This window comes from Zootermopsis nevadensis, unplaced genomic scaffold (genome assembly GCF_977971745.1).
Source record: "Zootermopsis nevadensis isolate Lab colony 2312 unplaced genomic scaffold, Znev_1.0 Znev_ptg000025l, whole genome shotgun sequence".
Taxonomy (NCBI): Eukaryota; Metazoa; Arthropoda; class Insecta; order Blattodea; family Termopsidae; genus Zootermopsis; species Zootermopsis nevadensis.
The window spans coordinates 10,034,033-10,046,545 of NW_028259157.1; the positions used below are offsets into that span (position 1 = coordinate 10,034,033).

General features: G+C 39.4%; 1 long non-coding RNA gene across 2 annotated transcripts; it reads right to left on the bottom strand.

Annotated features, from left to right (window-relative positions):
• Nucleotides 1–5,196: 5,196 nt before the first annotated feature.
• LOC147872647 (uncharacterized) lies at nt 5,197–8,908 on the bottom strand. 2 transcript variants are annotated; one of them, XR_015537048.1, is made up of 3 exons: nt 8,571–8,908; nt 8,317–8,455; nt 5,197–7,055 (listed from the first exon to the last, which is right to left on the bottom strand). It is a non-coding gene; the product is annotated as an uncharacterized LOC147872647 (long non-coding RNA). The 2 variants fall into 2 exon arrangements; XR_015537047.1 differs by having other exon boundaries at nt 8,317–8,467.
• Between the last annotated feature and the right edge of the window lie 3,605 nt (nt 8,909–12,513).

Genomic DNA, 12,513 nt, shown 5'->3' on the forward strand with positions numbered 1-12,513 from the left:
ACGATAGACGATCCAGTGTTCGAACCTCATCAAGGCAACGGAAAGCAGATAATGTACCAACTAACTAACTAACTAACTAGATGGCTTACCGAACCCGAAGGTTCATCACCAAAGCCCTCCACCGGACCCTGTCCTGGGCCAACAAAATCCAATTTCCTTCAACTCCTATCTCCCATAGATCCCGCCTGAGATTATCCTCCCATCTACGTCTAGGTCTCCCCAGCGGTCTCTTCCCTTCAGGTTTCCCAACCAGTACCCGGTGCACACCTCTTGTCCCATCCATGCGCGCTACATGCCCGGCCCATCTCAATATTCTTGACTTAATCACCCTGACAATATTGGGGGAGCAGTACAGATTTTTAAGCTCGTCATTGTGCAGTTTTCTCCACGCCCCATCGTCTTCCCTCTTAGGCCCAAATATCCTCCTCAACACCAACTGCATAACAAAGTCTCTGTTACACCCAACGAGAAGTGATCAGTGTCCACAAAGGAATCAATTTTGACAATTTTAACAAAACACTGGAGATAAAAGACGTCATGAACAAAGCAATTACTGTGCAGATAACGGTGGGCCGCTATCTCGTTGCGCCTTGGCGGGTGAAAAGTAATTGAATTTGGTGCCAATATTTCTATAAAATGAACCCCCAACAGCCCAAAGGATGCCTTTCTTTATACAAATCATATAAAAGACATGTCTGCTAAGCTAATTTGAATTTGTTACGTTGGTAAAGTGCAGAATGTTGGGAGAATCAGTCAGACTCCGAAACAAAGTGAATTATTTCTATCTTTATTAAAACGAAACTCTATTAAAGAAAATATTATTTACACTAGTCGAACGGCATATGGTAAAACCGATCGACTTACCCAATAAGAAACCTATGGTTGCCTGACAGCGCAAACAAAGAGTGAGGATGTCTACTGCGAGTCCTAAGATAATCTGTTTCATGCATTTCCACCTTCATGGGTAAAATTAAATTAGTCCTACGTCTTTCTGACCATAACAGCAGCGAAAAAAAAATGCAACAGAATTTTATCTTGAAACCAGGACTAAACATCGACAATTAGCTATTTCCATATTCCGGTAGTTTATCCAACGGCAAAAAAGTTCGCGTCATATGCTAAAATTTTCGCTGCAAATGTTGACAAAACACCCCAAATTTACGTACGTAAAATCAGAACCTTGTCTTAGATTCAAGCAATGTTCGACGAAAGTTTTCAGTAAAAGTTTATTAAAAAAACATCATCGAAAAAGTAGTCTACCTTCAATTAATCTGTCCCCACAGACATTCGATATTGTTTCTAACTTTTATATTCGAAACAATTTCTGAATATGATATTCCCACTGAAGCAGCCGAGATTCCAACCATCTGCCCCTTTGCTTCGACAGTTTATCGTCCGTAACACTCAAACATATAAATAAACAATTGTAATCTTTTAAACTAACAGCCACTACCACCTACTTCGCGACCAATAAAGATTTAACATCCGGTCCCATAAGTGACAAAACGTGATCAATTTTTAAATAAACCGTTCCTACAAAACAACGGTTAAGCTTCACATGAAACTCTTAAGCAACGACGTAATATTACGACTTCACACATTCTCTACGCTATAAATCGTACGTGAATTGTACAGTTCATGACACTTCATTATTTACTACGTATGAATACGCAAATCACTCCTTAATCCTTTCACAATACATCATACTAGCCTCATCCCCTTGCTCAATGTCATTATTATATTAAATACTGTTCCGTCTACACAAAAATATGTTTTAGTCTTGTAATCGTTCTAAATCTTAGTAAACGTCGAAACTGAAGTGTGACAAAAGATATTTATCATAAGAAAAGAATGTTAATTAAATTCAAAATTCGAGTCTAACTTAATAATTTAACAGTAAATAAATAATTCTGTAAATTCAAATATTTACGATGTACTTTGCATATTTATAAATTACAACAATAATATCAAACTGCGCCTACTTTGAGTATGATCTTGATTCAAATCTCAAATAAATTGTGTCAATAATACAAAAATTAGTAAAATTATTGTTATGTACTGTGTAATCATGTCGGTGAGACTTAATTCTGAGTATTTATGTAACATCCAAGTGTAATAAAATTCGTTAACACTCGCTCAGACCATTGAACAGCACAACAAAGTCCTCTTTCATTTTTTAAGTGTAAATTGAGATCGTTACAACACTAACGACATGCCCGGACGTCTCGCACAATATTGACGAGCCATTAATTTGATTCCTCGATTGTTAGGACTTCATTAACAGTGTTAAAGAACTAGGAATTTAGGCATAAAAACATTGAATGAGTGACTATACGTGATGAACATAATATAAACACGCCTTTCACACGTTTACAATGCAGCGGAAGAAATCTTTTGTTTACATGCGTGTGTGTGTGTGTGTGTAAATATGAACCGAGACTTAATTATCATCTCCATAGCAGCTCCGAAGTCTAGTTAATTTCCTCATAAGACTAATTACTTCATTTCACACAGGAACTGTAAAACTGTCCTTCTCTTTTAATTTTCAATCTCCATTTATTATCAGAGCACGGATATAATTTGCAAAGCAGTTACAAAATGGAATTACGTAAAAATTATACATAAATCAACTGATATTTACAAAAACAAAAACTTTGGCCAGCATTTGACAGGTTTACTTTGACATCGATCCTTGTTATTGTTTTATCTCTCGAAACCAGATTTCCTTCTTCTTAATTTTAATTTAAATAGCTTTCTTTCAACTATGTACGTTGCTTAACACTCTGTAAAACAGATGCTGTCTACAAGAAAATTAAATTCAAAATTCTATCGCATACTTCCAGACATTTTTGCAGTATTTACCTCGAGATTACTTTAACACAGACAATTTTCGGGCCAAGAAACGAACACGGGACGAGGAAAATAGTGGTAACAATCTGCTATAATGTTTCGCGTCTTCAGACCAATTCTTCACTAAATTCTGTGTGCATTTGTAATTTCGACCCCCATGACCCTTGATCTCCGGTCAGCCAGAATACTCCACATTTATTTCCATAATTTGTATACCAAGATCGATTTCGCAGAGCAGAGCAGGTATGCTGCATGGACCAGTATCCGGCTCGTCAGTCCAATTGCACAGTAGTGCAGTGTTCCGAAATCATAGCATAAACTCAGTAACCCCCTGTGGACATTCTACATTCCAGTGAGCTGTTTGGATGGGAGATTTGCCTCAACTTATTAAAACAAATGGCCTTGCTGAAGGGATCTGTATTTATGCAGATCGTGTGATGCTCTTGAATCATGCTTCTATGTTCGTGACCAGAGTCATGAGAAATTTTTCAGAACAATGTAATGAGCATTAAATGCAGGCAGTTTGGGATACCCTGTATCCCCTCACCCACACCGAGTTAACTTAAAATTCATAATCTACAATCTGGAGAAATAAACTTCTGACAAAATTCCAAACTCACGTAATTACCATAAAAAAGTTATTATTTTTTAAAATTTAGTAAACCCGTTTTTCATAAGCAACTATTTGACCACCTTGTCTATGAATTAACACAACTGTTCGTAAACCGAAGGTTCACTTGCGTATAAACAAAATTTTACGTAATTTCATACCGTCCAAATTATAAATGTATTTATATTTTACACATACGACATTCTCTACCACGCAGACAGAAGCCATAGTTTTCTCAGAAAACTTACGCAACCATCAAAATCTACAAAACCTACAAAATCATGATCCAGATTTTCACCGCTCTATAAAACTCAAATGTCATTGCATTTCAAATCATAAATTATACTTAATGGGGACTTTAAGAGAAAACCAACATTCATAAAATCAACGACAGATAAAAATTTAAAAAATATAATACGCAAAATAAAGGAGACCCATTAGATACCCAATATGACAAACTCGAATCCAATCATTTGTTATTGGGTTAAGTGCCGTATCATATAGCTAAATGTTCATTAAACCACAAAACACGACTAGTAGCCCGAGTAGGATAAAATTTAACTCAGTCGTAGTTAAAGCTTCAGAAAATACATATCGTAGTCTTTTATATCAGCCTTTACTATTAATAAATTGTGTACCTCAAGTAATGGTAAAATATAAATACCACCGACAACTAAAGAATATAAATTCATTAACGCAGAAATTTTAAAAATAATAATTCAACAAAGTAAACAATAATAAACGTTTCTGAAGTCGGAGGCGGATGGTAAGGCACCGTGTATTTTGTTCGACCATCAAAAATGGTGGAAAATCGCATAAAGGCAACCATATTACTACGAAGTATTCAAAAAAATATTAAATCTTCAACAGTAACTGAAGCAGATGGACGAACTAACGCAAAGCATTGGCCAAATTAAATGGCGACTTGTTTGAAATTAAGCCTAAAAGCCTAAAAACAGATAAACAAAGCTTCAAGGCTTTGAAATAACCACAACTAACCACAATAGTAACCAATATGCAATAACGAAAGGGCACAAAATGTGCCCGACTTACCTCAGGATTCCGGAAGTCCGTCCTCAACCAGAGGTACAATGAAACTCCCTTGGTGAAAATAAACTTCTCGAAGGAAACCTCTGATCTGTCAGCTTGCCAAGTTTCGAGGTGCATTATGGGAAAGTCAAAGATAATTATTAAGCACAGATACTTTTTATCAGACAACTACCCACGCTATGGATCACAGATAAAGTTACTTTTCACGTTCTCATGGTGACGAGTACATTGTCACACTACAAATGTCATACAGCGGTTTGCCCAAGAAATACATTACAAATTTAAACAAATAGCGTGTAAGCACTCAAGGTCTGGATAACATCTTACTCTGTAAAGTCATGAGGTCGCAAGTCTAAGCGTATATCGTGTCTTAAGTGAGCCACCGAGAACAACTACATACGCGGCTTAAGGTAGCTAATTTCACAAATAACGGACACAAAATGGAGTACCACTGAATCACAAAATTATTACGTCTTAAATGGCAAGCCTATATTATACGAAGTTAAAGTGTATTTTTTGTGTCGCCAGTGATAACTTTGTCGTACTTTAAAACCCACGGCCATGTTTTTAATCCTACGACCCAGAATGAGTACAAACCGCTCAATACATTTCAGAGTCCAAACGTAATCACAGCCCTTATTAGGGGGTAAAGAAGACCACAGTCTGGAGCTTTACCTAAGCCAGCATAGTCATTATATTCATTTTTATTTCTTCATTTTAATTCAGGGATACATTCTTCAAAAAGTTGTCAGTGGAACCACGGTTCCGGAGAATTAGACATAGGAAAGGAAGTTTATATATTGGCTTTATTCTAAATATTTCCTTTATACATGCTTTACAATTGAGATAATTTTGATTAACACTTTGCTTATTTAACTTGAATTAGTTACGCTTAAGATGGGTCTGTGGTAGCTGAATGTAATGTAATGAAATGTTTCCTAGGTAACAACAATGCCGAGTAAACACGACGTTCCCCAGGTACACTTGTTACACTTTTCCGCAGTTTTCTCCTCCTATCATCAGCTTCTGTAGTAGGTGAACGGTCATTAAATAAGTCTAACCCAGCTGCTTGAAACTAGAGTAAGTTAATATCGCAAATCATCACTTCTTATGTTTACCGCCGAGAGGTCATCGTAAAAGAACAGAACCAAGTGCCTCGTCGTCACTCCTGTGTGGTGATGTGATATCACGTAAACCAGGTGGAGAACAATGGCGACCCTCGCTGACCCCACGCGTTCCAAATGCAATTTGCTTGACGTATGCCGTACAGACAGACAGACAGACTCAGATCTGTTTCCCATAACGAAACGAGGTGCTAAATTGACTGCAAGAATTCGGTTCGTCTGATCTCATATTTCTTTTTCTGCAACACGACGAAGTGAAAAGACTTTTACGTTTCTACTGCGATGGCTGTGAGGTACTGGAGACTCGGTGGTCATCAGACGCTAAGAAACAAGTCCGACTTTCACTTCACGGCGTAATATTTATATTTAACTTCAATACGTAAACTGAACTTACATGGAGGTACATATTACAAAAGGTCCATATATTTTACTAAGCTACCCCGTTCAAAAAAATACCATCTGTAATGATGTTCCACCTTTTCACGGAACTTGAGATTACGAAACTTCACTTGTCCTTGTATAATACTTAATATCATTTAAATACTTCACACATACTTGAAAATTTTACAATCCAAATTAACAAGACTCAGAAATAATTGCTGTTTCATTCCAAAGTATACAAGTTCATTGATTTACAATATTAATCTAGATGACAAATATTTTACTTTAGGTAATAGTTGTTCTGTAACACTCATTTTCTAAGCTTGGCTAGAATACCAAATAATGTCAAAAGTTTTCCTCAGCTTCCAAGGCATTTCTCACAGGTTATGATTACCTCCTCACAACTTATGGTCATCTTCTCTTGCCAATCAGTCATGCAACAACTCCAGTTCAGAGAGCATCAGTTATTAATAATATGTACCCAGAGCCAAAATAAAATTACAGTAATGCTCGTAGAAATGAGGACACTCTCCTTTCTTTAACTGAACACAAAACAATCCAAGTAAAATAACAAACATTCAGACATTAACATATCTTCAATTCACAAATGTCTACGTGATTATGTGTTGTATCCTATTTCGTATCTGAAACAAACACCTAACTTAAAAATCAAATTTCAATTTACGTCATTCCCATTAAGACAAACTCACTAAATCTGGTATTTGCTAAATAGTACAAGTGCACGTACATCGATAAACAGGAGCCAAGTCTTACGAATTCATTATAAAGTCTCCTGAAGAACCAAATGTTAGGAGACGTCTTTATAATAACAGCAAGGTCACAAGGAGTAAGGATGGAGTAATGTGCACTACAGACTGAAATTTTTTTCAAACAAGAGATATGAATTTCATATGATATAATTTAAGTATCAACATGAGTACCACACACAAATCCGAAGATGGCTGACTTCTGGGATGTTGTACCGTGCTATCTGATGATATTTCATTGAATCTTACATCACGTGATGGCAGAAAGCACCTCTGAAATGTCGATAAGATCTAATTGAAATGTGACAGATGTGTATCATATACGAATATTATTTGCATCATTTCATATAAAATTGGATAACACAGAAACAAAGATAAAATATAAAACAGTGCTCATATCACAAACATGTCATTAAAGTACTGAATACACATGTAATTTATTTCAATGTACTGACAGCGAATGAACCTCGAAATAAAAATACATTTACACGTTCATCTGGATGCATTATATATCTATTTGTTTAAACACCCTGTATACACAACACAGCGTGTTGTAAAAGAGTACAAGTGAGATGGTAAAGTTGCGTCATATTGTGATATAATAAATATATATTATTTAAATATTGTCCGTCTAATCACAATAATTCCTATTAAATATTAAAATATTAAATGATGTTCTTTATCGAAATATTCGATTTACATTAGACCATGATGGTCATTTAATATTTTAAATGTTAATTATTGTAATATTTTAATATTTAATAAGAATTTATTGTGATTAGACGGACAAGATTTAAATAATATATAAGAGTACAAGTGTTAGGTATGCAACTTACCTCAAGCAAGAAATTTCACATTTGGATAGAAAATGGTAAACCTGATATTAATTTCGGTTCTCTGAAGACATGTAACATGAAACTGCAATTGTAACAGCAGGTATCTATCTGAAATCTATGTAAAGACAATGGTTTCTGTCTGGATGTTTCCGCAAAACTGCACAAGTAATGAGTAACAGCGCGTGTCTTGGTAAATGGCGATGCAATCATTTAACATAATAAAACGTTTTAATACAAGTCCATGCATCGGTGATAACCATAAATCAATGCCCCTGGATGAAGAGGGGAAAATACGTAAGACTCACACAGAGAAGAAAATTGCATAGCCTAATGTTGTAATGTCTTGTTTACAGTAACAGTTACTGTCAAATACTCCCAAATCTTGTTTTCTGATTGCTGCTCACAATTTTCATCAAAAACAGAATGAAAAATATTAAAACATATATTTGGGTCACACGTGCCACAGGGTCTGTAGGTTGAGAAATCATCTTCATACAGAAAAACTTCCCAGACGTAGTACTTTTAAAACAAGTTAAAATGTAACAGACGCAGTCCAATTAAGAACCATTTTGCAAGTGTAACTTCTTATTTCATAATTACAGTAGATACACTTCCTGCATATCTTACTTTGTCATATTTACAGTTTATTTGAAAAATAAATAAATTTAATATTTGCAAAATAATCTTTGTTTACTCACTGTTCCAGACCAAGGTACCGATTTCACAACCACCTCACAACACTGAAACTTTACAACAAATCTCGCCAATTAAGACGAGATTAGGTAACTCCGCCCCACAGGTTCGGGGTTTGTGGTGATGGTCCGGATGTCGTAAACTCTAAAAAAAAAACTAAGAAACAGTTTCCATATAACAAGAACATCATTAATTTTCAATAAAATATTTAGCATATGGAGAAATGCTAAAAGCCTCACTTAACCAGCGTTCTAATTACCTTCGACGTAGTATCAAACACTGACGTGTAGTATCAAACCGTCCCATAACAAGCCCAATTGAACACATCTGAAGCCCTCGTATCAACCTCAGACTCGGTCAGAAGAACTCTGAGAACTTAATTAAACGCACAAACTGTCAGAATAAAAATCAGAAACTGGATAATTGCTTTTAACGCCGCGATTACTGGTCGACCACAAAATGCCATCAAAATATTCGCAGCGTCACCAACATAAAAACCAGCCAAATTTTTACAAAAAACACCAAATGGCTAAAGCTTTACGCGAATAAATTACCATCGTCCACAAAAACACAAGCTGATACGTAATTAACAAAATGGCCGACTTACGTAAAGACTGATCACATACGCGCTGTACCGGAGCAGGAGACATACAACCGCAAAAGGACCTGACAACTTTCGCGGAGCACGCAGGGAAAACCAAAGATGAAAATCTCGACAAAGGCTTGTCGGCAGAGATAACTAAGGGACAGAGAATTAAAAAAAGCTAAAAAACATAAAATAACTGGCAGCGTCCTCTGTGCGGGAACATGGGGACCCACCACAAGCGCCGTCCCGCAAAGAGGGCGCAAGACGTTATTATCTGCTTTGAGAGATTTGTTTTAATTTCCTAAGACCACTCGGCCGCTGGGGTTGAGCCCCCCTTTCGGAATTATTCGATATCAATTACCGCGCTTTCGTTGCTGGTACTATTTTCGAATTTTGAGTGGTCCTTTTATTACACCTGATCTTATTAAGCTCTTGCTATATCCTGTAGACAAGATCTGTTGCCAGGTGGCTTAGTCGAAAGATTCGGACGACTTGCCTCGCCTACAAGGTCCTGTTTTGGTAGCGTGCAAGCGCAAAGCCAACGAGTAGGACTCGTCCGACTCGGGCGGTTCGTTGGAACAGGCGCCCAGCGCCCGGGCCGTTGTCCGGAGCCGGGTCCGCGCCTCTGCTCGCTCAAGGAACGGCCTGGGCCTCCACCTCCCTTCGCGGGGAGGTTTTTTTGGGGGTGCCCCTGGGGTTGCCTACGGTAGGCACCCGGGGCGGGAGGGGTGCCTACGGTTGGCACGCGGGGCGGGAGGGGTGCCTACGGTACGCACGCGGGGCGGGAGGGGTGCCTACGGTAGGCACGCGGGGCGGGAGGGGTGCCTACGGTAGGCACGCGGGGCGGGAGGGGTGCCTACGGTAGGCACGCGGGGCGGGAGGGGTGCCTACGGTAGGCACGCGGGGCGGGAGGGGTGCCTACGGTAGGCACGCGGGGCGGGAGGGGTGCCTACGGTAGGCACGCGGGGCGGGAGGGGTGCCTACGGTAGGCACGCGGGGCGGGAGGGGTGCCTACGGTAGGCACGCGGGGCGGGAGGGGTGCCTACGGTAGGCACGCGGGGCGGGAGGGGTGCCTACGGTAGGCACGCGGGGCGGGAGGGGTGCCTACGGTAGGCACGCGGGGCGGGAGGGGTGCCTACGGTAGGCACGCGGGGCGGGAGGGGTGCCTACGGTAGGCACGCGGGGCGGGAGGGGTGCCTACGGTAGGCACGCGGGGCGGGAGGGGTGCCTACGGTAGGCACGCGGGGCGGGAGGGGTGCCTACGGTAGGCACGCGGGGCGGGAGGGGTGCCTACGGTAGGCACGCGGGGCGGGAGGGGTGCCTACGGTAGGCACGCGGGGCGGGAGGGGTGCCTACGGTAGGCACGCGGGGCGGGAGGGGTGCCTACGGTTGGCACGCGGGGCGGGAGGGGTGCCTACGGTTGGCACGCGGGGCGGGAGGGGTGCCTACGGTTGGCACGCGGGGCGGGAGGGGTGCCTACGGTTGGCACGCGGGGCGGGAGGGGTGCCTACGGTTGGCACCCGGGGCGGGTGGTTGCGTGCCTACAGTTGGCACCCGGGGCGGCGAGGGGATGCCTGCAGGCACAAAAAGGTTGGGACCTGATGTATTATTTCGAAATCTAACCTAATCCTACACATACTGATCTGACCTGCCCTAAACTAACCTTAATTATCCAAAAGCAACATAACCTACCTAGACTCAACCTAACATAACCTAAACTAACCCAAATTAACGTAATCTATCCCAACACAAATTAGGCACCGAGTATATAACATGACCGTCAAATAACCTTGAGATATCTATGACCTCTAAATGATGTGTGTAAAGTCACTCAGATTCCTACAGCTCTCTTCCTATATGCGTGACAAAATTTTATTTCGAATTACCTTGAAAAGTTTGAGGCCAATATTTCTCAGTTTGCTTGATCTTGTTGTGGTCTTCACATGACCTTGGCCTATCCGTGACCTCATTTTAACATGAGTATGGTCAACCAGGTATTTACGGTTTCGCGGAAATAAACATTAAAATATATGACCGTCAGAATTTTAAAGACACGTATGTAGAAAACTACTGAGTCGATTTTGTGGTGCATTCCATATGATCATGACCTATACGTGACCTAATTTCGACAAGAGTATGGTCAACGAGGTATTCAAGGTTTGGCAGAAATAATGTCTTATCCAGCTTTTATTCTTGCGTGATCTTTGCCGAAATTGGAATGTATTAATAAATTTTAGTAAATTTCCTAGAGACCAAGTTTCGTACACATCCGTTAGAGCACTCGTGAAACAGCCTGGTGGTAAAATGGTCTTTGGGAGAGTATCTAAAGATTGCTTCTTGCTCTCTTGAAAGATACAATATTTTCCTAAACGCTGATTTATATACAGATTAAGTTTGCCAGAAGGAAAAAACACAAAGTTTCAGACACACCTTGTATTTTCGCCACTTTTGTTCTGTGTTTGAACAGAAAGAAAAATATTCTGATATCACTGACGTATAACCGGATTAAGTATATAAACTCTCATAAGCAACAGGGGTACCTATACTTGCTTAAGAATGCCTGTATAATTAAAAAGATATTATCTATATTTATTAGACATTTTAACCTCTCACTGAGGCTAGCTCTGTTCCTGAATTTACATAATTTTGTTGAATAAGTCTGCTCCAATATAATGACTTCATTACTGAGTTCTACCTAGTCAAAACCACATACTTTTGATAAACTGAGAACACGACCAAAAAATACTTTATTTTGAACGTAACTAAAGAGAAGCATATATTATTATTAATATTAGTAGTACTAGAGAGATACATTTCTGAGAATTTTGGCAGATATGAGAGCAGGCCTTTTTATACAATTAGCATTCCATGAGATATCACTCTCTCTCGAACACTATTACAAATCTAATGAATCTAAAACTTGTAGCAGAGATCATGGCACTGCACTCATTTCCACACCTTCGGGAATCTCCCCCCTCCACCCTTCACCAATAAGGAAGTGTCAGAATTGCTACAGTAAGAGGAGTCTTCTATTTAGTAATTTCAGAAGGTTTTTTCCTCACTCACCTCCATGTAATTCCGAGACGAAGGTTGTGCAGAGCGATATCGCCACTTCTCCATGCGACTCTATGGTAACGTGCTTTATGCCTTAATTAAGGCCGAACACGAGTCCAATTCGGAGCCTTAGGGCAGGCAGGCAGGCGGACAGACAGACAATATTGTCTCGTATAAAATCTTCCTGTCTTAAACTTAATTTAGTATCAACAGTAACAAGCCTCGAGGTGTACAAAATGTCATTAAATGAAATACTTATCCAGACTTTTTTAAGTCATCTGAAAGACGGCAAGAATTTAATTACTCTCAAACACAAAATTACACGACCTCAATTGTTTTGTTTTCATTATTCGGCTTTTAGTTTCTGCCGTCTTTAGAACGCATCAACGGATTTGTCAAAATTTTTTAAAAAAATTTATCTTTGAAATATGAAAATCCCAGTTTCAAAATACAATTCTTCATTCCTACACAAAATTTAATATACAAATTGTATACATGTGAATTCTAAGAGTTTATAAATAATATGTTGAATGATTAACAAACAGACTTGCACTTGACAGTG